General features: G+C 47.6%; 1 pseudogene; it reads right to left on the reverse strand.

The window, feature by feature from the left end:
* Nucleotides 1–20218: 20218 nt before the first annotated feature.
* On the reverse strand, nt 20219–22813 carry LOC136486670 (G-type lectin S-receptor-like serine/threonine-protein kinase At1g11330; annotated as a pseudogene).
* Between the last annotated feature and the right edge of the window lie 119 nt (nt 22814–22932).

Genomic DNA, 22932 nt, shown 5'->3' on the forward strand with positions numbered 1-22932 from the left:
GTCATTATCTGCCCCACTGGCTTGGCAGGCAAGCCGATAATCCTCGAGCCATAGTCTGGGGTTTATTTCCCCAGAGTATTTCAGGATGTTGGTTGGTGGTCGATACCTTGGTGGGAAGGCGGCGTTGAGGATGTGTCGACCGAAGGCCTAGGGTCCCAGCAGGCTGGGGCTCGGGCTTCGGTCCTCACCGCTGTCGTAGCATCCACCCCATCGAGGGTGGTAACCGCGGCTAGCCCCCTCCCCCGCATCGTTGCGGGTACGCCGGCGGGCGTCGAGGGTGTCGCGCGCGTCACGGTTGTGGCCGAGACACTCATGCACCGGAATCGCGATGTGTGGCCTGCCGCCATGCGGCACCTGGTGGACTGATACATCCTTGTCAGGTTGCACTGAGGGCGTGCGCTGGCTGGTGTCGAGCTCGTGTCACCGAGACAGCGAGCTCTCGGCCTACTGCGCAGCCGCATGCTCGAGCAGCGTGCGAATCTCGCGGTGGGCCCATCGATCCTCGGGCGTCGTAGGCCCCAGGAGCCCCCTGAGCAAGGCTGCCGCAGTAGCGATGTTCTGGCTTGCCCAGGCGAAGTGCAGGAGTACTTGATCATCCTCGACGATCCTCTGGTTCACGTCACGGACCATGGCGCGTGCGCGCCCCCTGTCTCCGTGGCGCTCGATCTTACGATTGAGCTCCGCGCGTTCCTACTCGAGCTGGAGTCACGCTTCCTCGAGCTCTAGGTGCCGTGCCTTCAGCTGCTCCACCCGCAGGTGGGGTGGGGCTCCTGCATCCCCCTTGACCTCATCATCGAGGTCATTCATCAGGGTAGCCTCTTCCTCGTGGATGCTTTCAACGTGTCCCTCGGGGGTATCTATCATAAAGCATTCACGAGAGGGGTGATGGCTCCCCCTGCTGGAGTCAGAGCCAGACGGTGACTCCGGCTCCTCTGCGAGGAGGTCGTGGAAAGACTCCGCGGCGTGTTCGATCACCCCCATGAACTCGTCGTTCGCGGGGGATGGAATCATGCATTGCGCCACAAGGTGGCCAATGGTCTCTGCGGCGTTGCGAAGACCGAATGAGAGCACCGTCGGGGCGCTCTGGATGAGGTATTCCGGGGAGAGAGGCTCTCCCCCGGTGAGCTGAGCCATGACGTTGCCGAGCGAGAGGTGAGGTGGCGCAGGCCCACCCGGGACGGTTGGGGTCCCAGGAAGACGCCAAGCTGACGCTCCAACCTCCCGTAGTCAAAGTCGAGGGGCTGGCCGCTCTCGGGGGCACGGGCCTCTAGGGCGTGCAGCCGCAGCTCCTCGAGCACCTCGGTGATCGCGTCGAGGCCGGTGGAGTGGAGGGGTTGAACGACGAAGGGCGCTCGCGCCAGCTCTTCCTCCGCCGTGACGATGAAGTCCAGGTCCCCAAAGCACACGTGTGCACCGGGGACCCAGCTGATGCTGTGACTAGCCATCCAATGCCTGGTGTTGATGTCGAGACGCACAAAAGGCCCCTACCTAGCGCGCCATCTGTTGGTGTTTGGAGTAAACACCAACAAGTAAATTTCTAATATTGCGCGTCTGGCTCGATAGTGTGCTAAGAGGACATGAGGTTTATACTGGTTCGGGCAGAATGTCCCTACGTCCAGTTTGTTGCTGATGCTCGTGTTACTAGCACTGAAAGTTCGTAGTAGGGGTTACAAACGGTCGAGAGAGGGACATGTCCCAAGTCTATGGTAAGAGGAGCGAACGTGTGCCAAGAGCTTGGTTGCTGCTCAGCTATGTATTCGAGGTTCGAGTGTGATGTGTTGTGATGCTCGTGGATTCGATCCCCTTGCTTTCCCTTTTATAGGCCAAGGGAAAGCACGGTCTACCGCAAATGAAGAGAGGAGATCCCGAGGGAGAGAAAGTCCTTCATGGTTGCCGGACCTTTCTTTTCCTTCATGCAGGTCCCGCCGACACTACAGGTGGTGACAGGGACGGCTCCACGCCAGGCGCCTGTCCGCCGATGATGCCATGCCCTAGCGTTGTCAGCGGCTCGTGACGTCCCACTCTGCCTCGGCGGGCGGCGCGGCGAACCAGCGTGCAGATCAGTGGCCGTACAGGGAGTAGGCAGCATAGTAACCACACGTCCATCACTGTGGGCGATGTGAGTTTCCTGGAATGACATGTCGCGGGGACGGGTCGTGTTGAGGCGTGACCGCTACCTGCACGGTGCCTGAAAGTTTGACCTTGGGTCATACTTTCTGGCCCGTAGTGGTTGGCGGCAGCATGGGCTTCCGTCGAGAGTCGCGCCCGAGGGGTCGGGCGAGGCGGAGCCCGTCCTCAGACGTCGGGCGAGGCGGAGTCCTCGCTCAAACGTCGAGCGAGGCGGGGCCAGCCCTCAGACACCGGGCGAGGCGGAGCCCGCCCTCAGAGGTCGGGCGAGGCGGAGCCAGCCCTCAGACGTCGGGCGAGGCGGAACCCGCCCTCAGAGGTCGGGCGAAGCAGAGCCAGCCCTCAGAGGTTGGGTGAGGTGGAGCCCTCCCTCAGATGTCTGGCGAGGCGGAGCCCGCCCTCAGAGGTCGGGCGAGACGGAGGCCTCCCCCAGACGTCGGGCGAGGCGGAACCCGTCCTCAGAGGTCGGGCGAAGCAGAGCCAGCCCTCAGAGGTCGAGCGAGGCGAAGCCCTCCCTCAGATGTCTGGCGAGGCGGAGCCCGCCCTCAAAGGTCGGGCGAGACAGAGGCCTCCCCCAGACGTCGGGCGAGGCGGAGCTAGCCCTCAGGGGTCTGGCGAGGCGGAGCCTGCGTACCCTGGGGTCGGTTGGAGCCGCAGTCGTGCCCTTGGAAGAATTAAGGCTTAACGGTCATTAGCCTCTCCTCTTCGGGTGCCCTAGTATTGGTCCCCGACAAGATGTTTGGACACTACCCAATTCAAAATCCACAAACAATGCCACAACGATTGGTAGATATAATAACGTCTCGTTTGGTCAAAGCTCTACATTATTGATAGGGTAGTTTTTGTTGCTTTGGTTCCATGAGCGGCTTCATTAGCGGAGCCCAAGTTATTTTATAAAACGTTTGGTAAAACATCTTCTCATACTAGATACGAGAGAAGGCCAGGAAAAATTAGTATGTTTTTAGCTACATTAGGCTTCCATCTCGGTGAGACCAGATTTTAAGGAGCTCCACTTAATAAGTTGTTCTATTTTAACCTGTTTGACAAAGAAGCAGCTATGAGAGGGTTCGAGAATATGTGCTAAGCGGAGCATAAATATAACATATATGTCCTACTTAGGTCGCACGGGATAGCTATTCTCCATTTTCCATTCTCAAACTTAGGACATTTTTGGATCTCCTGCTCTAAAGTTTAGAGCTCTAAAAACTTTAGAGCACTTTAACTCAATTTTGAGATCTATAGCTCTAATGTGAGGTGAGTTTAGAACTAATTTTATAAACTTTCGAGATTTATAGCTCTAATTAGACCACCTGTTTATAACTTTATGTCTAAAGTTTAAGGGAGCGCATGGATCAGATCACACAATCGCCCAACCGAAACATAAAACTGAAGTTGCTGGGATCGTGCGATGTATCATCATAGGATTAGCAGAATATTCGAACCCGGCATCGTGTTATAATTGCAGTTCAAGTGGACTACATGTGATGGCACGGCGACTTGCAGCCATTTAATTATGGTTCACGGCACAAAGAGACGTAGCAATCGATAAAGCATGGTTGCCGATCACGGCTGTTTTTTTAAGAGTGTATAAAAGGACATACACAACCCATACACCATCATTCACACCATACGCATACACATGTGCGCGTCATGTACATGCAAAGAAAAAGATTAGGAGGCTCTAGCCTCCATGCGGCTCTGCTGCGCAGATCATGCAAACGAACAAGATTGGACACGGAGATAAGTGGGCTAGAAGAACCCACATATTGCCGTGTATATCATGCGGCCGGTGCGGGCTCGCCGCATCAGCCCGTGAAGCCTTTTGCGGCTTGGCGGACGTGGGACGGGTTAGCCGCTGCCGCCCCACTTGCATAGTTGCCCTTTCTCCGTTCGCGGCTGATCGGATTGCACAGCAAGTGAGCAACTTCCACTCAAAAAAAGAAAAATGCAAGTGAGCAACTGGTTTCCAGTCCGTCTGTATCATAACCGTTTCGTGGCAGTGGCCCGCGGCTGATGGGGGAGACACATGTGACTTGAGTGACTGACATGCATGCCCTCCGCTGTGCTGAACGGGAATACTCTGCTTTGTACTGATAATGTTAGTCAGTGCCTCAGTGGACATAAAGCTCCTCTACTGCTAGTACAACAGTTCCGTTGACACCGCAATATTACCGTTGTCATGTGTGGCGGGATGGAAAACTTCTCGAGATCTCCTTTCGCATACTAAAACACTAGTAGTATGTACCTGTGCCCTCATGCATTGGTCTGTGTATATGGATTATTTGTTTATTACCACGTGGAGGGGGTAGTGGTACAGACCCACGTGATCAGTCATCGATCCTGTAGCGGGCTGGCGGTTGAACAAGAAAAACTTTTATTCCAGCGTTACAGACTTGGAACAAATAACAATGCGTCCGACCAATTAAGACGTCTCCCACCTTCTATATTTTGCATTAGAAACGGACCCATATATCATTCTACAAGCTGAAAGTCTGAACAGCATTTTGTTAGAACAAAATCACAGGTTCGGGGCTAGAATTTTAGTTTCATTAGCCTTACCACAACTATGCCAGGTTGGGGATACATATAGGGTAACTTGCAACTTAAGAAAACTATAGCATATTCTAGAGATGTTAAATTAGATGCTAAAGCAAGATAAGGACAAAGATAAGGGCTGACACAGCCACCAACTACTCCAGATAAGTATCCTAGGTAGACAAGGACAAGACTTATAGCTGTCATTCTCCCCCTAAGACTTGTATGGCGCCTTATGGGGAATTTGAACCATCTCAATCCTAGCGCGAAGCTCCTAGAACTTGACCCGCCCAAGGGACTTGGTGAGAAGGTCGGCGAGCTGATCCTGGGTGTTGACGTAGCCGGCCTTGATGCTCCCCTCATCCAAGCAGCTCCTAATGAAGTGGTACATGATTCGGATATGCTTGCTGCGATCATGGAAGATAGGGTTCTTCGCCAAGGCCAAGGCAGACTTGCTGTCCACCCTGAGCTCCACTGCTTCTGCGTCTCTGCCCAGGAGATCGCCCAGCAGCCGAGCCAACCAAAGAGCTTGAGTCGAAGCGGTTGTGGCAGCGATGTACTCTGCCTCGCAACTGGACAGAGCCACCATGAAAGCTCTAGTTTGGTTTTGGTGAATTGATGAAACCCTATGTGCTAACCTAGTTTATCAAGTGATCATGAGATAGGTAGCACACTCCAAGTGGTGAAGCAAATGAAGATCATAACATGATGAGGATGATGGCATGGTGATGATCAAGCGCTTCGACTTGGAAAGAAGAAAGAGAAAAACAAAAAGCTCAAGGCAAAGATATATTTTGTAGGAGCTATTTTGTTTTTGTGATCAAGACACTTAGAGAGTGTGATCACATTTAGGATCGATAGCCATACTATTAAGAGGGGTGAAACTCGTATCGGAATACGGTTATCAAAGTGCCACTAGATGCTCTAACTCATTGCATATGCATTTAGGATCTAGTGGAACGCTAACACCCTTGAAAATGTTTATGAAAATATGCTAACACATGTGCACAAGGTGATACACTTGGTGGTTGGCACATTTGATCAAGGGTGGTGAAGTTTGGGTGCAAGGGTAAGAAACTCCACCGGCGGAGTGTCCACCCGTAGAGTGCGGACAGTCCGACGGTGCCACCGGTGCCCTAGACAGAAAAGACGGAGGTCACTGTGAGTGACCGGACGCTGGACTCGGTTGGACCGGAGCGTCCGGTAAGTGGCAACAGAGGACGTGCGTTTTGGTCTCGAGACCGGACGCTGGCAAGGTGCGTCCGGTCAGTGCTGACGTACGCTGACGTAGGGCGTACAGAGGTAACACTGTGTGACCGGACGCTGGCTGTGTCCGGTCAAGTATGACCGGACGCGTCCGGTCGGAAAAAATCGCGTTTGGAACCTTACTGGAAACGACCGGACGTTGGAGTCCAGCGTCCGGTCACTTTCTAACTGACGCGTCCGGTCAACAAGATGACCGTTGAAATATGACGAACTGTATTTGAAGTGGGGACACATGGCGTGTATCACGTGACCGGACGCTAAGGGCCAGCGTCTGGTCGATCGGACCGGAGCGTCCGATCACCCCGCTCTGTACCCAGTGAAGGGGTACAACAGCTCTATTTCGTGGGGGCTTCTATTTAAGCCTCATAGCTGGCTCAAGCTCACTCTCTTGCACATTTACATTGACATAGCATACTTGTGAGCTAAGCAAAAGCCCTCCCACTCATTTGCATCATAGATTAAACATCTTTGTGAGATTGGGAGTGATCCAAGTGCATTGCTCGAGTGATTGCATCTAGAGGCACTTGGTGATTGTGTTTCGCTGCGGATTTCGCTTGTTACTCTTGGTGGTTGCCGCCACCTAGACGGCTTGGAGCAGCGAGGATCGTTGAGTGGAGGTGGTGATTGTCTCCGACTCCGATCGTGGTGATTGTGAGGGGTTCTTGACCTTTCCCCGGCGGAGTGCCAAAAGGTACTCTAGTGGATTGCTCGTGGCTTGTGTGATCCTCATCTTGTGTTGATTGTGCGGCACCCTATTGAGGGTTTGGCGTGTGATGCCAATAAGCGCGTGAACCTCCAAGTGAGTGAATCGCCACAACAAGGACTAGCTTGCCGGCAAGCAAGTGAACCTCGGTAAAAATCATTGTGTTCATCATATTGATTTCGAGGTGATTGGTCTACATTGATATTCATCATTGTGATTGATTGGTTCTTTCCATGACACGGCGGTATAACCTTCTTGCTCACTCTTACATTACCGCAAACTAGTTGTTAAGCTCTTTAGTATAGCTAGTTGTGAGAGCTTGTTAGTTTGATTAGTGTAGCTCTTTAGCTAGCTTTTGAGAGCACACTAATCTAGTTAAGTATCATAGCAATTGTGTTGATATACTCTATTTGAAATAGAATTGTAGTAGGTGGCTTGCATTTTAGTAGGCTAGCGCAACATTTGCTTCGCCGCATAATTGTCTAACATATTTGTTAAGTGTTGTTGTAGAATTTTTATTAGGCTATTCACCCCCCTCTAGCCATTAGGACCTTTCACACCACTTGCTGCTTGACCAACTGCCAGCTGATCAGACACTTGCCGATGAAGAATAGTGTCCCGCTAGTGCTCTTGCTTGTGTCGATGTCGCCGGCGAGGTCGTTGTCGCTGTACCTGATGAAGTGCTCCGCACCGGGACACCTCGGGTACTACAAGCCATAGTCGGCGGTGCCCTCGACATAGTGGAGGATCCTCTTGACAGCCTGCTGATGCTCTGTCGTCGATCGTTGCATGAACTGACTGACGTAGCCAACAGCAAACGCCAGGTCCGGCCGCATGTGGACGAGGTAGCGAAGGCTACCCACAATGCGCCATACTACATGGCGTCGACCTCCTTGGCCGTGCTGTCGTGACTCAACTTCAGCCTCTCCTCCATGGGAGTGTAGGCTGGGTTACAGCCGATGAGCCTGCCCAACTCGACGATGCGCTTGGTGTAGGTAGTCTGGCGAAGGGAGATGCCAGAGTTGTCCTAGTGGACATCGATCCCTAGGTAGAAGGAGAGAAGGCCCAAGTCGCTCATTAGGAAGGTTGCCTTCCTCTCCTCCTTGAACGCCTCTAGCTCGGCTAACTTGGTGCCGGTGATCACCAAGTCATCGACGTAGACACCTACCAACAGGGCATTGCCTCCCTTGGCCCGCCGGTAGATAGCAGCCTCATGAGGACTTTGCTGGAACCCCATTTACTTGAGAGTGGAGTCTAGCTTGGCGTTCCAAGCTCGTGGCGCCTACCGCAAGCCATAGAGGGCCTTGCGCAGGCGGAGAACCTTGTTCTCCTTACCGGGGATGACGAATCCCGATGGCTGGTGGACATAGACCTCCTCCTTCATGTCACCGTTGAGGAAGGCGGACTTGACGTCCATGTGGTGCACATGCCAATCCTCCTAGGCTGCCAATGCGAGGAGGAGACGAATGGACTCCATCTATGCAATGGGCGTGAAGGCGTCGTCGAAGTCGACTCCCTCCTGCTGGACGAACCCATGCGCCACTAGATGCACCTTGTTCTTGATCACTGCCCCGGCCTCATCCTTCTTGAGCTTGTAGACCCACTTAAGGGTGATGGTGCGGTGGCCGGCAGGAAGATCTGCCAGCTCCCACATCCAGTTTCGCTCGACCGCATCCATCTCTAGCTGCATCGCGGCGCGCCATGACGCATCTCCCTCCACCTCAGTGAAGGAGCGGGGCTCGGCGTCCTCTTGCACCAGGTGTAGCTCCACCTCGAAGTCGTGCATCGCTAGTCCAGGGACGGGCTGATCACCGAAGATGTTGTCCAAGGTGCGGTAGCGCAGAGGCTCATCATCGTGGTAGGCATAGACACGATCCTTGTCATTGGACGGCGGAGTGGCGAACTCCACCGTGCGCTGCTCATCACGGACCAAAGCTGTTGGTGCCGATCTTGGAGATGTGGGTGCCGATGCAGAAGATTGGGCAGCCAGTGTAGGAGAGCAGGGCGTAGTCGGTGGTACAGGTGGTGGAGGACTCACTGGTGGTGTAGGCGGTGGAGGACTCGCTGGAGCTGATGGCGAGCCGGGTGCCGAGGTAGACGAGCTCGGTGAATATGAATTGCTAGCTCCCCCAGCTCGCTCGAAGTGGACGTAGTCGACGATCAAGTCTCTAAGAGTTGAAGTCGAGCCGTCGTCCACCGCCTTGTCCCAAGCCCAGCCTCTCCCTTCATCAAACACGACGTCCCAGGAGATGCGGACGCGCTATGTCACAGGGTCACCTTGACTCCCTCCGCGTAGCCGATGAAGACCCCGGCATGCTCTGGTCATCGAGCTTGCCGACGTGGTTGAGCTCCTTGGTGAACGCAAGGTAGCCGAAGACGCGGAGGTCAACGACGCCGTTCTGCTACGGGGTGTATGGGGCGGAGAAGTGGTGCTAGATCCCCTCGTTGGTGCAGTACGCCGTGAACTTAGCCACCGTGAACTAGCCACCATTGTCGGTGCGTAGCACCCAAAGCTTTTGGCCACACTCCTTCTCCGCAGTAGCTTTATGGCGCTTGATGGCGTCCGCAGCTGCTACCTTGGTGTTGAGCAGGACCGCCCACATGTAGCGGGACACATCATCAATGAGGAGCAGGAAGAAGCACTAGCCTCTAGGTGTGTTCAGTGTCACAGGGCCACAGAGGTTGCCATGCATGAGCTCCAACTTCTCCTTGGTGAAGAAGCTCGCCTAGCGGTGGAAGGGGAGCCCTCACTGCTTGGTGAGGACGCAGGTGTCGCAGAACTGCTCCACGTGCTTGACTCATGGCATGCCCTACACCATCTCCTTGTTGCCAAGCTGCTTCAGGGCCTCGAAGCTGAGGTGCCCAAAGCACTCATGCCACCGCCAGGCGTCATCATCGTGGCGGGCTGCAAGACACACCAGCTGCACCAACTGCATGTGGAGGACGTAGAGGTGGTTGATGCCTCTATTCAACTTGGCGAGAAGGCGATGATGGCGATCCCATATACGTAGGACCCCATGCTCGATCTCCACACACGAGCCATTCTCATCTAGCTGTGCCAAGCTGATGATGGAGTTCCTCAGCATGGGATGTAGTAGACGCTGGTGAGCAGCCGACGCTCGTCGGTCTTGGCGGTGAAGACGACGGAGCCGGTGCCCTTGATATCCTCGGTGGAGGAGTCCCCAAACTTGACGGAGCCTCGAATGCCAGGGTCGAGTTTAGAGAAGAACTCCCACGCCTGGTCATGTGGTGGGTGGCGCCGGTGTCGAGGTACCACCCATCGATCTTGTTGCCGCCAGACCCATTGCCGAGGAAGACGCAGGCACCAGGCTAATCAAGGTGGAGGAGCGCGGTGGTGGCCAGCGTGGGAGAGGAGTGTGGCTTGATGCACCCATGTACAAAGAACAGAGCTGGCTCATCACCCTCCTGCACTTGCATGATGTGTGCCTGACCACCATGCTTCGCCTGCCGTTAGTCCTTGGCCCAGTGGCCGGTCCTCCCGCAGTTCTGGCAGGTGTCGTCGCGGGTAGCCTTGCGCTCACTGTTAGGAGCGCCACCACGTGCCTTGTCCCACTTACACGGCCAGCACTTGTGGCTACTCGATGATCCCGAGGCTAACGAACCTGAGGCCTCCCCCTTCTTCCGCTCCCCCTGGCGGGCGAGCCACTGCTCCTCGGTGAAGAGAAGATTGCCCCATGATGGTCAATGGCCTTGAGGTGGCCTGTCACCTCCTCGATCATGAGCTCAGAGAAGTCCAGCAGCGTCTCGATCGATAGAGCTAGCTGCGTGTACTTCTTGGGGACGACGTGGAGGAGCTTCTTGATGGCTCTCTCCTCATTGATGTCGTCGTCGCCATACCATGCCAGCTGCTGCATCAGGGTGTTGAGGTGGAGAGTAAAGTCATCGATGTCCTCGCCCCACTTGAAAGCCAGGTTCTCCCACTCCTGACGCATCTTCTGAAGCATGGATCTATGGGTGCGGTTGTTGTCGATGCATGCCACGGCGATCATGTCCTAGGCCTCCTTAGCGGTCTCCTTGTTCACGAGGGAGGAGTACATCTCCATCAGAACAACAGCAAGAAGTGCCTCCAGCGCCCACCAATCCTCATCGAAGTCGATGTTGTCGTACCGTACCGCATCCCACATGCGCCGCGCCTGCATCTTCACCTTCATCACCATGGACCACTCGATGTAGTTGGTCTTGGTGAACATGGGCCATCTGCCACCAGCGCTGGCATCCTTGACGATGGTCTGGACGACGAGAGGGGAGCCGGGCCGGCCACGGCGACCTTGACGCCGATCCGAGGAAGAGGAGGCACGCTGCCTATGAGGGCTCCGCGTGCCAGCATCCTGTCCACCATGCTCCCTATTGTCATTGAAGTCCTAGTCGTCCAGATCACGTCCACCGAGGCCGCGTCTGCCGGGGTCACATGCGTCGAAGCCACGTCCATGCTGGTCCTGCTGGAAGTACCGCAGGGCCTACTCGTGCGCCGTGCGCTCCCACTGCTGCTGGGCCTCTAGGTCGCGGTCGATTTGTGGATCATGTGTGCTCGCGTCCCGTCCGAGGCCATCGTGACCACGTCCTCCTGGGTTCCGCGCCCCCTACATCCTGCTCCTGGTCGCATCCACCGCATCTATCGTAGATACCCATGTTGCGTCTGCACAAGTCATCCACTCCGCGACGCAGAGCCACAGCAGCCGCTGCTGCCTCCTGCGCGGCCACCGTGGCCTGCCTAGCCGTCTTGGCGGCCCGCTCAGCCGCGAGCTTGGTGGCCGCGAGTCGGTCCGCTCGAGTGGCTACCGCCTCCCGCTCCTCCACCTCCCGCTGCCGCTGCTCTGTCTCCTCCAGCACAGCAATGCACCCTGCACGAGCTCATCCCTAGTGGCACCTGCATGCCTCGCATCATGCGCTGCTGCCTACCGATGGCGCCCGCTGCTGGTGGACTCAACGGAGGAGATGGAGTTGGAGCGATGCGACAAGGCGCCACACAGAAAGGGGGATAGGAAAGATAACTAGGCTCTAGATACCATTTGTTAGAACCAAATGATAGGTTTGGGGATAGAATTTTAGTTTCATTAGCCTTACCACAACTATGGCAGGTTGGGGATACATATAGGGTAACTTGCTTGCAACTTAAGAAAGCTACAACATATTCTAGAGATGCTAAATTAGATGCTAAAGCAAGATAAGTATAAACATAAGGGCTAACACAGCCACCAACTACTCTAGATAAGTATCATAGGTAGACATGGACAAGACTTATAGCTGTCACATTTCAACAGAACAACGTTTCCATGGTGATGAAAGAAAAATAGTATAAGCGTTGGATGAGGGAGATTCCAGTTGTTTCATGTTGACAACCAAAATTGTCCATTTTATGAAGTTGCCAAATGTGAAACGGATCTCACCATTGCATTCCTGACGTCGAGATGGTAAAAAACATATATTCAACATCTAATTCAAAGTCCGGATGAAAGAGTTACGCCATCAAGAAAATGCTGCAATGTCGAAAGTTCGGACCCCTATCGAAAGTTACTACAGAAGTTGGAACTTCCGAGAAACTTGAAAAAAAATTGCCCAGGTGCCCGGGGTCATCCCCATGTCAGAAGTTCCAACAAGTGTCAGAAGTTCGAAAGCTCGAAAGTTCTGGTTCCAACAGACCCAATAAAAGACCATGTTCGGATCTGACCATATGGATTCCGATCTGAACTCTTTCAAACTCGAGGTAAACTTGGGAAATAAGTCTTGTAAGTGTCTCCTTCTATGATAAGACCAATTGAGAACATCAATGTTGGTATATTTTAACGCACACAGATAAATTCACAAGGATACCGCTGTAGCTTTTTCTTAGAAGTATTCCAAATATCGTATCCACAGGGAAACGTGTGAGGTTAACTACGGTCCAAGTTAACCCGGAGTAGCAACAAGACTTAAGAAAGTCAGGAGTATAGAGGAGATCACTAAGGTCTTCTAGTTCTAAGCTCGATAAGCTATGTATTCTATTGTTTAACTAGGGATATTACTATGGGAAACACAGATAGAGTATGTTTCCTATAGTAACTAAATCCTGCTAGGCCTACAAACGGGAGGTGGACTATAGAGGATTCAACAAGGCTATAAGAGTCACCCTCTCGAGCTACCACTGATCTGGAATGTAGGGTACATCCACGAGTTACCAAGTCTAAGCACCACGCTTACACTACAAATAATACTTTAACCTAAGGCCAATAGATTAAAGCACTCAAAAGAGACTCGCAAACCAGAAGAACAATATAAACATGTTACTTAATTAAATCAGAAGTGGATTACCAGATAAATCTCAAATCCAAAGAGAGTTGAGTCATACAATCAAATCAAGATGTGCATATGTATGGAATATATGGTGGATATATACGGTGGCTAACCTAATTCTACTTTGCTCCTTGAAAACATATCTCTCTTTTGAAACTTGGAAACATTTGCTAGAGAGCAGGGGCTACCTCATTCATCTCTTTTTTTCAGGCGGGCATCTAAGTACCCATTGTTTTAGATATCTCAGATATTTGTCCATTGTTTCTCAACTCTTTTTTTCTTCTTCTTTTTTTCATGAATAACTTTTGCATAGCCCCATGTCTCTATTCTGCAACAAAACTTTTGAGAGATAGTAACAAAAATTTGGAGCATTTATTTGGTGAATGAAAAACCTAACAAGCATGTTTTTGTGTTTACCCCCATTGTTGGAGTAGAACATTTTTGGGTGGATCTCAATGGAAAGCATGTTCTTGCGTCTACCCCCAGTGTAGGAGTAGTGCATATTTGGGTGGTGTGTACGTGATCTTGATTTTAAGAGCATGACAAACCTCTCATAAGGGTCAATAAAGCTTGACAAAACTCAATGCAATAGCAAGCAACATATATGTGAAAGTTTTCCTAGCCTAAATAACATATATGACTCTGGTGGGAATTCAAGCTTTGTCATACAAGGAACTCATCATGTAGAATTTTTATGTTTTTTAAAAAGTAAATCACCAGAACTTTAGTGTCACTAGGAACAAGATAAACAGCAGCTCAGACCTTCTCATATCATATCCGTCAATTATCTATACTTAGATCAAGCATATGCTACCCACGAGTTTCAAGTTCAGAGTAAATCTTTATATCAAATCAATCTAATCCAAAACTTGGGAGAATTCGAGGCTGAAAACTAGGTACTTGAAAGGAATTACAACAAAGCAACTATTCATCATTTCCATTTAAGAGATTATTCTGAGTCCTATTTATTTTATTCAACTCTTAAAAATAAATTAAAGCAAACTAGACACACCTTTATTTTATTTTCAATTTTACTAGATCACACATTATTACTATAACTATATATATTCATTATATAGATAACTATTTATTTTGTTTTTAGTTCACCATTTTCTTAACTATTTAAAAGAAACTAAAATTAAAACAAAAAGGGGAAAGAATACTTACCTGGATACACGGGAGTGCTTCTCCCCCAAGCTAGCTCTTTCGGTGAGGGTTTAGTATTGTAAGTCCTTTGAACCGGACTTCTCTTTGTGAAGTTCATTGATCGAATTCCTCGGTTTGCTCTGAAGATGAGAATTCTTGTGATGACGCCTCCAATGGTAATGTCACCTTTTTCCGCAAAACCTATCTTGATTTTGAGTTTTGATTTTGGTTTGATAGACTCAGAACTTTTACTTGTAGAAATTGGGGAATCAATGACTCTCCCACACTTTGCATGAAGTGTGTCCTGCTCATACAGACAAGGTAGCGATCAAGTGCATGTGCTCTGTTGGTGGACAACACCAACAGAACCAAAACTTTACTTATTCTTCTTTAACCTTAGACACATTAAACAAGATGAAGTTGATGTTATGCGCTTTGTTTAATTGTAACATGGGTGGTAAGACCAAAAGATTATTTAAGTTCATTTGGCAGAAAAGATTGAGTTGCTTAACCTATGGAAGGATTGTCTTTTTGTACATAATGTATCAATCTTTAGATGATTATGACTATCATCTTCCAAAAATAAGATGTGCACTTTTTAACTCATTTGGTTGAAACTATGAGATCAAGAAAGTGGTGCTAGGAACAAGCTTAAAGAACAAGACATGTTGAGCTTATCAGGTTTGATCAGGTAAATTGTAACTCAAATATATTTTGTTTCTTATTTATTTGCCTACCAGAATCAAGGAAAAGCTTTTTAAGTAATGACCATTTACCTTAGGATGTTACCTTTGTCATTGGAGCGTAATGTCACCATATGACGAAGGGTAGATGACTTGTGATGGTCCTTCCCTTTTGCTTGAAGTTTTGCTTGTTCGGCTAGTCTCGCAGCTTGAGCTGTTCATGAGCTTCTTGTTTCCTAGATCACAACTTTTTTCTCATCCTTTTGTCATGCCATCTTTCTGCTCTTCGATCTTTTGACACCTTGTTAAACCTTTTGCTTCACTCATTGTTTTATGCCTACAAAGGATTAGTGGACAACACATACCCGAAGGAATATACAATTTTGAAACACAGGTTGATTGTCCAGAATTTTGTAATTTCCCTCTATGCTAATGAAAATATGGTTTTGGGATTACTTTAGTATAGAGATCCAGCATGGCTCAAGGCAAAGGTAACTTGCAGCAAAAGACAAAGTGAATGAACTTTGGTACTTACAGTTCTTTTATTCATGTTGAATGAGGTATGCAGTTCTTGCTTCATCTCTGATTTGAGTTCATCTCGTGACTTACCCAATATTGAATTAAGAGTTTTCCTGCATGGGGTTAGTCCAACAAAATAACCAGTATCTACTATAGCATATTCTTGGTTCAAAAATCAAACTAGACACCTTATCTAATTTAATCTAGGAAAGCATTTTAACATAAACACCACGCTTAATTTAAAAAGCCTTCTGAATTAGGATCAGCACTCCTAAACTAAGCACCATGCTTAATTTAAAAAATGTATGAACATATTCCAAACCTCAAACAGACTATAGTAAACAAAGGTAGCATGAAAATATTATAGAGATTTACTCAAACAGAGATAAAAGAATACGCTTGTTATTTAGCAAATTGAGCATGTCTTAAAGTTAGAGACAACCAAGATGAATTAGTAACATAGCATAAGATTTTGCAAAGAAGCCCATCTCCTAGGCTTGAATTTTGCAACGCAAACTCAAGTTTGGATGGATGTGATTCAATGTTGCCTGATAATTGGTTGGACATACCTTGCGTTGTCATTCTTCACTCCTTTTGCTTCAAACCTGGAATGGTTAGTGACAAAAATACCTGAAGGAATATTTTCATAATTATATTTCTATGCTTATTTCACAAGGGCATCACAGCAAAAGGTGAAAACTCATGTTTATCTCTCGAAAGTGCTTGCTTTAGGACAAAAGCTCGTCCTTGGGAAACCTTCGATTTGTGTTTCAAGTTGGTGAAGTGGTTTCCTCTCCAACACCAACCTTTGGGTGCCTATCTCAAGATTCACACAACGAGATCTACAATATTTATGATAAACATATGCATCTACAACCACCCTTTCAAAGTCTTTATGATCAGGGAGTATAAAAAGAATGAAGGAATAAAAAGATAAAAGAGTATGATACAAGGTTAAGCTAGGTTCGAAGTTAACTCAGCAACCGTTTCCCCGGCAACGGTGCCAGAAAGCTTGTTGGTATATTTTAACGCACCCAGATAAATCCGCAAGCGCATGGATACCGCTGTAGCTTTCACCCAGAAATATTCCAAGTATCGTATCCATAGGAAAATGTGTGAGGTTAACTACGGTCCAACTTAACCCGGAGTAGCAACAAGACTTAAGAAAGTCGGAAGTGTAGAGGAGATCGCTAAGGTCTTCTAGTTCTAAACTCGATAAGCTATGTCTTCTATTGTTTAACTGGGGATATTACTACGGGAAACACAGATAGAGTATGTTTCCTTTAGTAACTAAATCCTGCTAGGCCTACAAACGGGAGGTGGACTACAGAGGATTCAATGAGGCTATAAGAGTCACCCTCGCAAGCTACCACTGATCCGGAATGTAGGGTACATCCATGAGTTATCGAGTCTAAGAACCACGCTTACACTATGAATAATACTTTAACCTAAGGCCAATAGTTTAAAGCACTCAAAAGAGACTCGCAAACCAGAAAAACAATATAAACACGTTACTTACTTAAATCATAAGTTGATTACCAGAGAAATCTCAGACGCAAGGTTGACTTCTGCCAAGGTACAAGCCGTAGAGAGAGCACCGACAGGCCAGCGCCTCCTCCAAACTCTTCCCTTACTCTCCATCTCTCTATTTCTAAAGACTAGATCCTAATGAGGACTAATCTTCTCTTGATAGCTAGCTCTGATCCTGATGAGGAGGATATGAATTAGGGTTTCAGGATCTGAAGAGGGAGGGGGGTAGGGGCTGGTATATATAGGCTAGAGGTGGAGTAGGGGGCAAGGAATCTAGGAGGAGTAAGGGACAAGGAGTCTAAGAGGAGTAGGGGGCAAGGAATTGCCACGTCATCGATCTGCGTCAACTCTCCCGACCACTGTTGGATAAACCGACCTAAAACTGCCTTAGAATCAAAGGTGTAGATCGTAGGAAGGAGTACGAGGCGGGGGGGGGGCGAGGGGCCACCCCCATGGGCCGGGCAGCCTGCCCATTGGGCCGGGCGGCCCTCTATAGTGCTAGGTGGGCTTCTCCTTTTGGCGGCGAGGCTTGGGCTCCGTCTTGAGTCGACTTTCATTGGTGTCGCGGGTAGAATCACTTGTTGTCGACGGTTTTCTCGTTTGGTGTGTATGACAGTGGTCCCGAGAGCTGTTCTCAGGATAAATCCTCCTGCAGTCATGAAATCACCAAAGCTCATGGAATTTATTAGTTTAAACCCCTATACCTATTTTTGGTGATGGAATTAAATATAAATACAGGTTATGTTGACGGTTTAAATTGATGTTAGTGACCGTCAACAATCAACATCCAACATCCCCCTAGGATCATGACCAACTGAGAACATCAAACATCCAATCGTCGTTTTTACATCTACAACTCCCTTATTTTCCTACCCCATCTTGTTGTTCATCTCTTGATCAGATGACCAAGGATGGTGACCTAGGCTTGCCGGCCGACCTAGGGCAATCCAGCGATGTCCTTGCCCCGATGGGGTCCCTTCCAGACGAGAGTTTCGATGGTTCCTTTGCTAGTTTGTCTGGAATCTATAGCCGTTCTTCATCACATAAGCACATTGGCTCTCCTTTGGTGATTTGTCTGTAAACCTCTCCATTTTTCACCACGTAAGTGTGACCCTAGCTGGTGTGTGATCCAGGATTAATCCAGAGTCAACACACTTTTTGGCGACTCCACTCGGGGAGAACTGCTTTAGCTCTACTTTGTAGCTAAATCTTTTTGCCCTAGCCATATTCTTCATTGATCTATCATCTTGTGCTGGCCATTACCGTTGCATCTAGCCCAAAAGTTTGATCGCATTTGGTTTTGATCCCTTAAGATTTCGCTTGCTACTTTGCAACGTGTTTCACTTGTTATTGAAAAATTCAGGAAGGCAGTCAATCTCTAAATCATGGAGTACCAAGGTGCTTGCACCATAATACTACTACAAATGCCCAAAGGTACAACTTGCAAATACATCTTATGATCCTAATAGTTATTTTGCAAGTCATATGATTCTCATGTTTATGTTGCTAGTCATAACAATAATAGATCCGTTGCATTGGCTAATTATTGTGTTGTTAATGGTATTCATCATACACATCATAATTATGGATATTATGTTCAAGAGCCGATTTCAACTATGAATTCTTCGAGTTTTAATTCTACTAACAACATACAACATGGATATCCTTATTCATCGGCTATAAGTTCACAGTATTGAAAGGTCCTAAATGGCTAGAGGGGGGTGAATAGCCGAATAAAAATTCTACAAAAGCTCTAGAGCAACTTGATTAGTAACACAAATGGCGCAATACAATTTTGCTCTAGCTCTACACAAATAGGCAAGCCACCTAAACCGCAATTCTAGTTAATTATAATCTCTATGGCACACATTTTTCTATGTCACTACTTCTACACTAATTGAGCTAGCTAGGACACTAAAACAACTAAAACAACTAGCTACTCAATTAACTAGTTAACTAAAGAACTAGATACACAAGTATATCGATTAATGTAAATACAAGGGATAGAAGTGATCTACCGATCCGGCAAGTGACAATCAATGAATACCAAATGAAATCCAAGGAGACAAGTGACGCACAATTTTTCTCTCGACGTTCACTTGCTTGACGGCAAGCTAGTCCCTATTGTGTCGACCATTCACTTGGTAGTTCACGAGCTAATAGGCGTCACAAGCCTAGCCTTACACAAAGGCGCCGCAAGAACCTACACAAATGAGGATACTCAACAACACAAGCAATTTACTAGAGTGGCTTTTGGCGCTCCGCCGGGCAATAAGCCTAAGAACCCCTCACAATCACAATCGGTAGTGGCCACGAACAATCACCAACTCGTGCCAAGATTCCACAGCTGCTCCAAGCCGTCTAGGTGGCGGCAACTACCAAGAGTAACAAGAAAATCATAGCAAATCGATCCCCAAGTGCCACTAGATGCAATCATTCAAACAAATGCACTTTGGATCACTCCCAACTCACTTAGATGCATAATCGAGCAAGAGATTGAGTGGGAGAGATTTGGCTTAGCTCGCAAGGATGTATCAGTTATCAAAATGTCTAAGAGAGTGAGCCCAAGTCGTCCAAGTTCTATTTATAGAGCCCCCAAGGCTCCACTAGCCGTTACCCCCATGAAGGGCCACCGGACCCTGCTCCGGGTCCGGACGCTCCCCACTTTGAACCTCCGAGCACCACATGTCCAAGTAGCCGTTGGATCGCCAACGGCTCGCTGTCAGACTTCGAACTGAGGCTCCGGATCCTTGGTCCGGACTAATCACCACCTCGGTCTGGAGCTACATAGAGAGGTTCCAGAGAGCCAAATTGGCTCCGGACCGAGTCCGGACCCACTGTCCAGACCATGCGCCACCGAGTCCGAACTATTTGGGCTACTCTCTGTCGCAGCGAAATAATTCTTCGGACCCGCGCTCAGAGTCCGAACCCCCTTCGGACCAAGCTCTCCGAGTTCGGAGCTTCAACAATCGTCGCCCACACGCCACATGTACCTAGGGTTAGCAACCGGACCCTGCAACCTTGGTCCGGACGCTCTGCCACGCAGAGTCCGGAGCCTACGCGCCTCTGCACCAGGCTAGGGTTAGGTTCCGAACCCATCACCCATGGTCCGGACGCCCTGAACCCAGAGTCCAGTTCACAATTCTCATTCTTTTTTAACTTCTATCTTCAACCCTCATGTGCCAACACTCTGATCCACCACTTGTGCATGTGTGTTATCATATTTCAAAGTATTTTTCAAGGGTTTTAAGTTAGCACACTAGGTCCTAATACATATGCTTGAACAATGTCACCTAGTGGCACTTGATAACTGCTTTAACCATGATTTTCCTATCTTCATAGTTCGGCTATCTATCCTAAAACAAAATAGTATTTATCTAGTTGAAAATAAAAACCATAGACTGGATTTTCACAAACATACACATGAATTTGATTGAGTGGATTCGGCTCGTAAAACTATTTCTATAGAGGAAACAGAAGAAAAACATCCAAAACTGTCTTATATAAATTATTGTACAATAGTAAAAACATTTGAAAAGATAGAATCGATGTACACCTCCGCTATTACCTAGCCTGCACGTCTTCCATAAAGCCTATCAACAACTTCAACTATAGGAGGTCTACTCTTCTGAGCGACATCCACACATCTAAATGCAATCTCAATGCACGCTTTCACTTGCTGAAGACGATCTGCATCTAGTGATGAGTATTTGGATGCTATGTGCCCATCATCCCATGTTTCACGTATCTGCAGAATTTGAATCAGAAGCTAACTGATTATACACAACGAACATGAGTCATATGCCTACAGAAAAGTATTTGAATCTTCATCATGTAATGTTGGCTTACATCAATAATAAAGTTCCTTGCAGCCATGTCTTTGTCATTAGAACAGTTCTTCTCCCTTGTGGTAATCTCTAAGATCAGTACTCCTAAACTGTATGTCACACTGGGGAGAAATTTCACCACTGTATAAATACTCTGGAGCCATGTATCCTCTGAAAGATATTTATAGAGCGAGTGTGGTTAGCATTACATGATAACTCAAAATGTAATCTACATCACAATAAAGGAACTTACTTTGCACCCACAACATTTATAGTGTTTATTCGGGTTTGTTCGTTACCAAAGAATCTTGAGAGACCGAAGTCTGCAATTTTTGGCACCATGTTATCATCCAATAAAATATTTGCAGGCTGAAGATCCAAGTGCACAATAGGAGCACCCATTTCTTGATGCAGGAAATGTAGACCCTGGCAAATGCCCTTAATTATTTTGAAGCTTGTGTCCCAATCACTTCTGTTTGCGTCATCTGAAGAATGAAGATGAATTACGTAAGCTTTATGAGGCTTTTTAGGGTGCAACATTACCACTGTAGATTTCAAGGGAGATATGGATCTCAGCATTGGTTGATTAAGAATAGTATTGCTTAATTTCAACATATGGTCTTGTAAGGAGATGCCAAACTAAATTACAATAATAGAGAAACCACAAAATTCAGGTATTAATTAAATCTGCATATACTGTTACTAGAACTTGTGTAAAAATATATACGGTCAAAATATCATTCATAGATTATGAATTATCCAAGCAGAAGAGGCTCCAGCAGAGCACAGCAACAGGGAAAAAACAGGAGTGGCATAGGAGGAACTGTTTAATGTTGAGGAAGAGGATAAGCAAGGAAGATGGGAAGAACAAACTTTACTTGTGGCTTTCAATACAACAAAAAACATTAAATACAACAGCAAAGGATGATATGAGTGGTATAATGTGAAAGGCAAAGGCCACTGAAAGATGTCAAATTCAGAACTGAAATTGCAGCATAATTATAATGTGATATATGTCTCCAATTAAATTTTCTTTCCAAAAGATAATATTAAATCTACTCTGATCACGATTTACTCCCTTAAGCGACATGAATTTGTCTGTTGATAATGCATTGTAACCACCTCTTTTCCCCTCCTGATAGTGTGATGATCACATAATATACAAGTAGTTATGTCCATACACCAAACAGCATAGTTGGAGAAAGAAACAATGAGGAAAGGAAATTATGTCGGACAGTGCTCTCTCATACCAGAAAGATAGCCACGAAGGCTTCCCTTGGGTGCATATTCGTAGCAGAGTACACATTCATCCGTGTCTACAAGAATATATTTTCCTTTGTGCTCTACCACTTTCTTCTTTGCTTCACTGCAGCAGCTAAGTATCTTCAGTATATTTTCATGGTCTACCACCATAAGATTTGTAGCCTCCTTTAGAAATTGTTTTCCAGCAGGCACTACAGTGTTTCCTGCAAGCTTCTTCACAGCAATGACTTGTCCATCTTGAAGAACCCCCTGTTTGAGCTCATATATGATGCATATTGTCAAGTTTCCTCATCGTCTTTTGATAATGAAAAACATTCGTATGAAATATCATGCGTGATATGTGTGTTCTAAAGTTCTCTCAGGGTATGTGTTAAGGTGAGTTAATTGCCTACACTCTCCGTGGTACTATTTCCTTTGTTCTTCATGAAATGATACATAGACGTCCTGCATGTTCGAAAAGAAATAAAAAAAATGAACTCCAAACCATACCTTGTAGCTGTTCCAAATGCACCATCACTAATTTTTCTCTCATCAGAGAACGCATTGGTAATCTCCTTCAAGAATTCCAAGGGCAGTTCCTGTGGCAGTGTGCTAAGAAGACCGCTGGTAGCGCTGGTGGCCATTTCTGATGATTTAAATAGGAATGGATCAGCTCCTACAATTTATGAACTATCAACACTTTTACTTCACCAGATCAAGGCAGTTGTCTAACAACATATATAACAACGAAGCAAACATAAACATGAGTTATAATTAAAATCATATGAAAAATACAATCGCTGAGAAAAACTAACCTGAAGAAACACTTCACAGATCCTAACTAGGAATAGGGCTTCCAAAGTCAGCTTCTGGGATGAATGGCGGTGCGCGTGTATATAAAGCAAACCAAGAAATATAGATCTTGTAAACAGCTATATATTGACTTGACTCCAGCAATGCTAGACTATTAAATAAATGATGGATTGTCTGAGTCACATGCACATAAAAAGTTGACTTGACTGCAGCCATGTGATGCCAGCACCGTCCAACGATACTCCGAGTT

This window comes from Miscanthus floridulus, chromosome 10 (genome assembly GCF_019320115.1).
Source record: "Miscanthus floridulus cultivar M001 chromosome 10, ASM1932011v1, whole genome shotgun sequence".
In the NCBI taxonomy this organism is placed as follows: Eukaryota; Viridiplantae; Streptophyta; class Magnoliopsida; order Poales; family Poaceae; genus Miscanthus; species Miscanthus floridulus.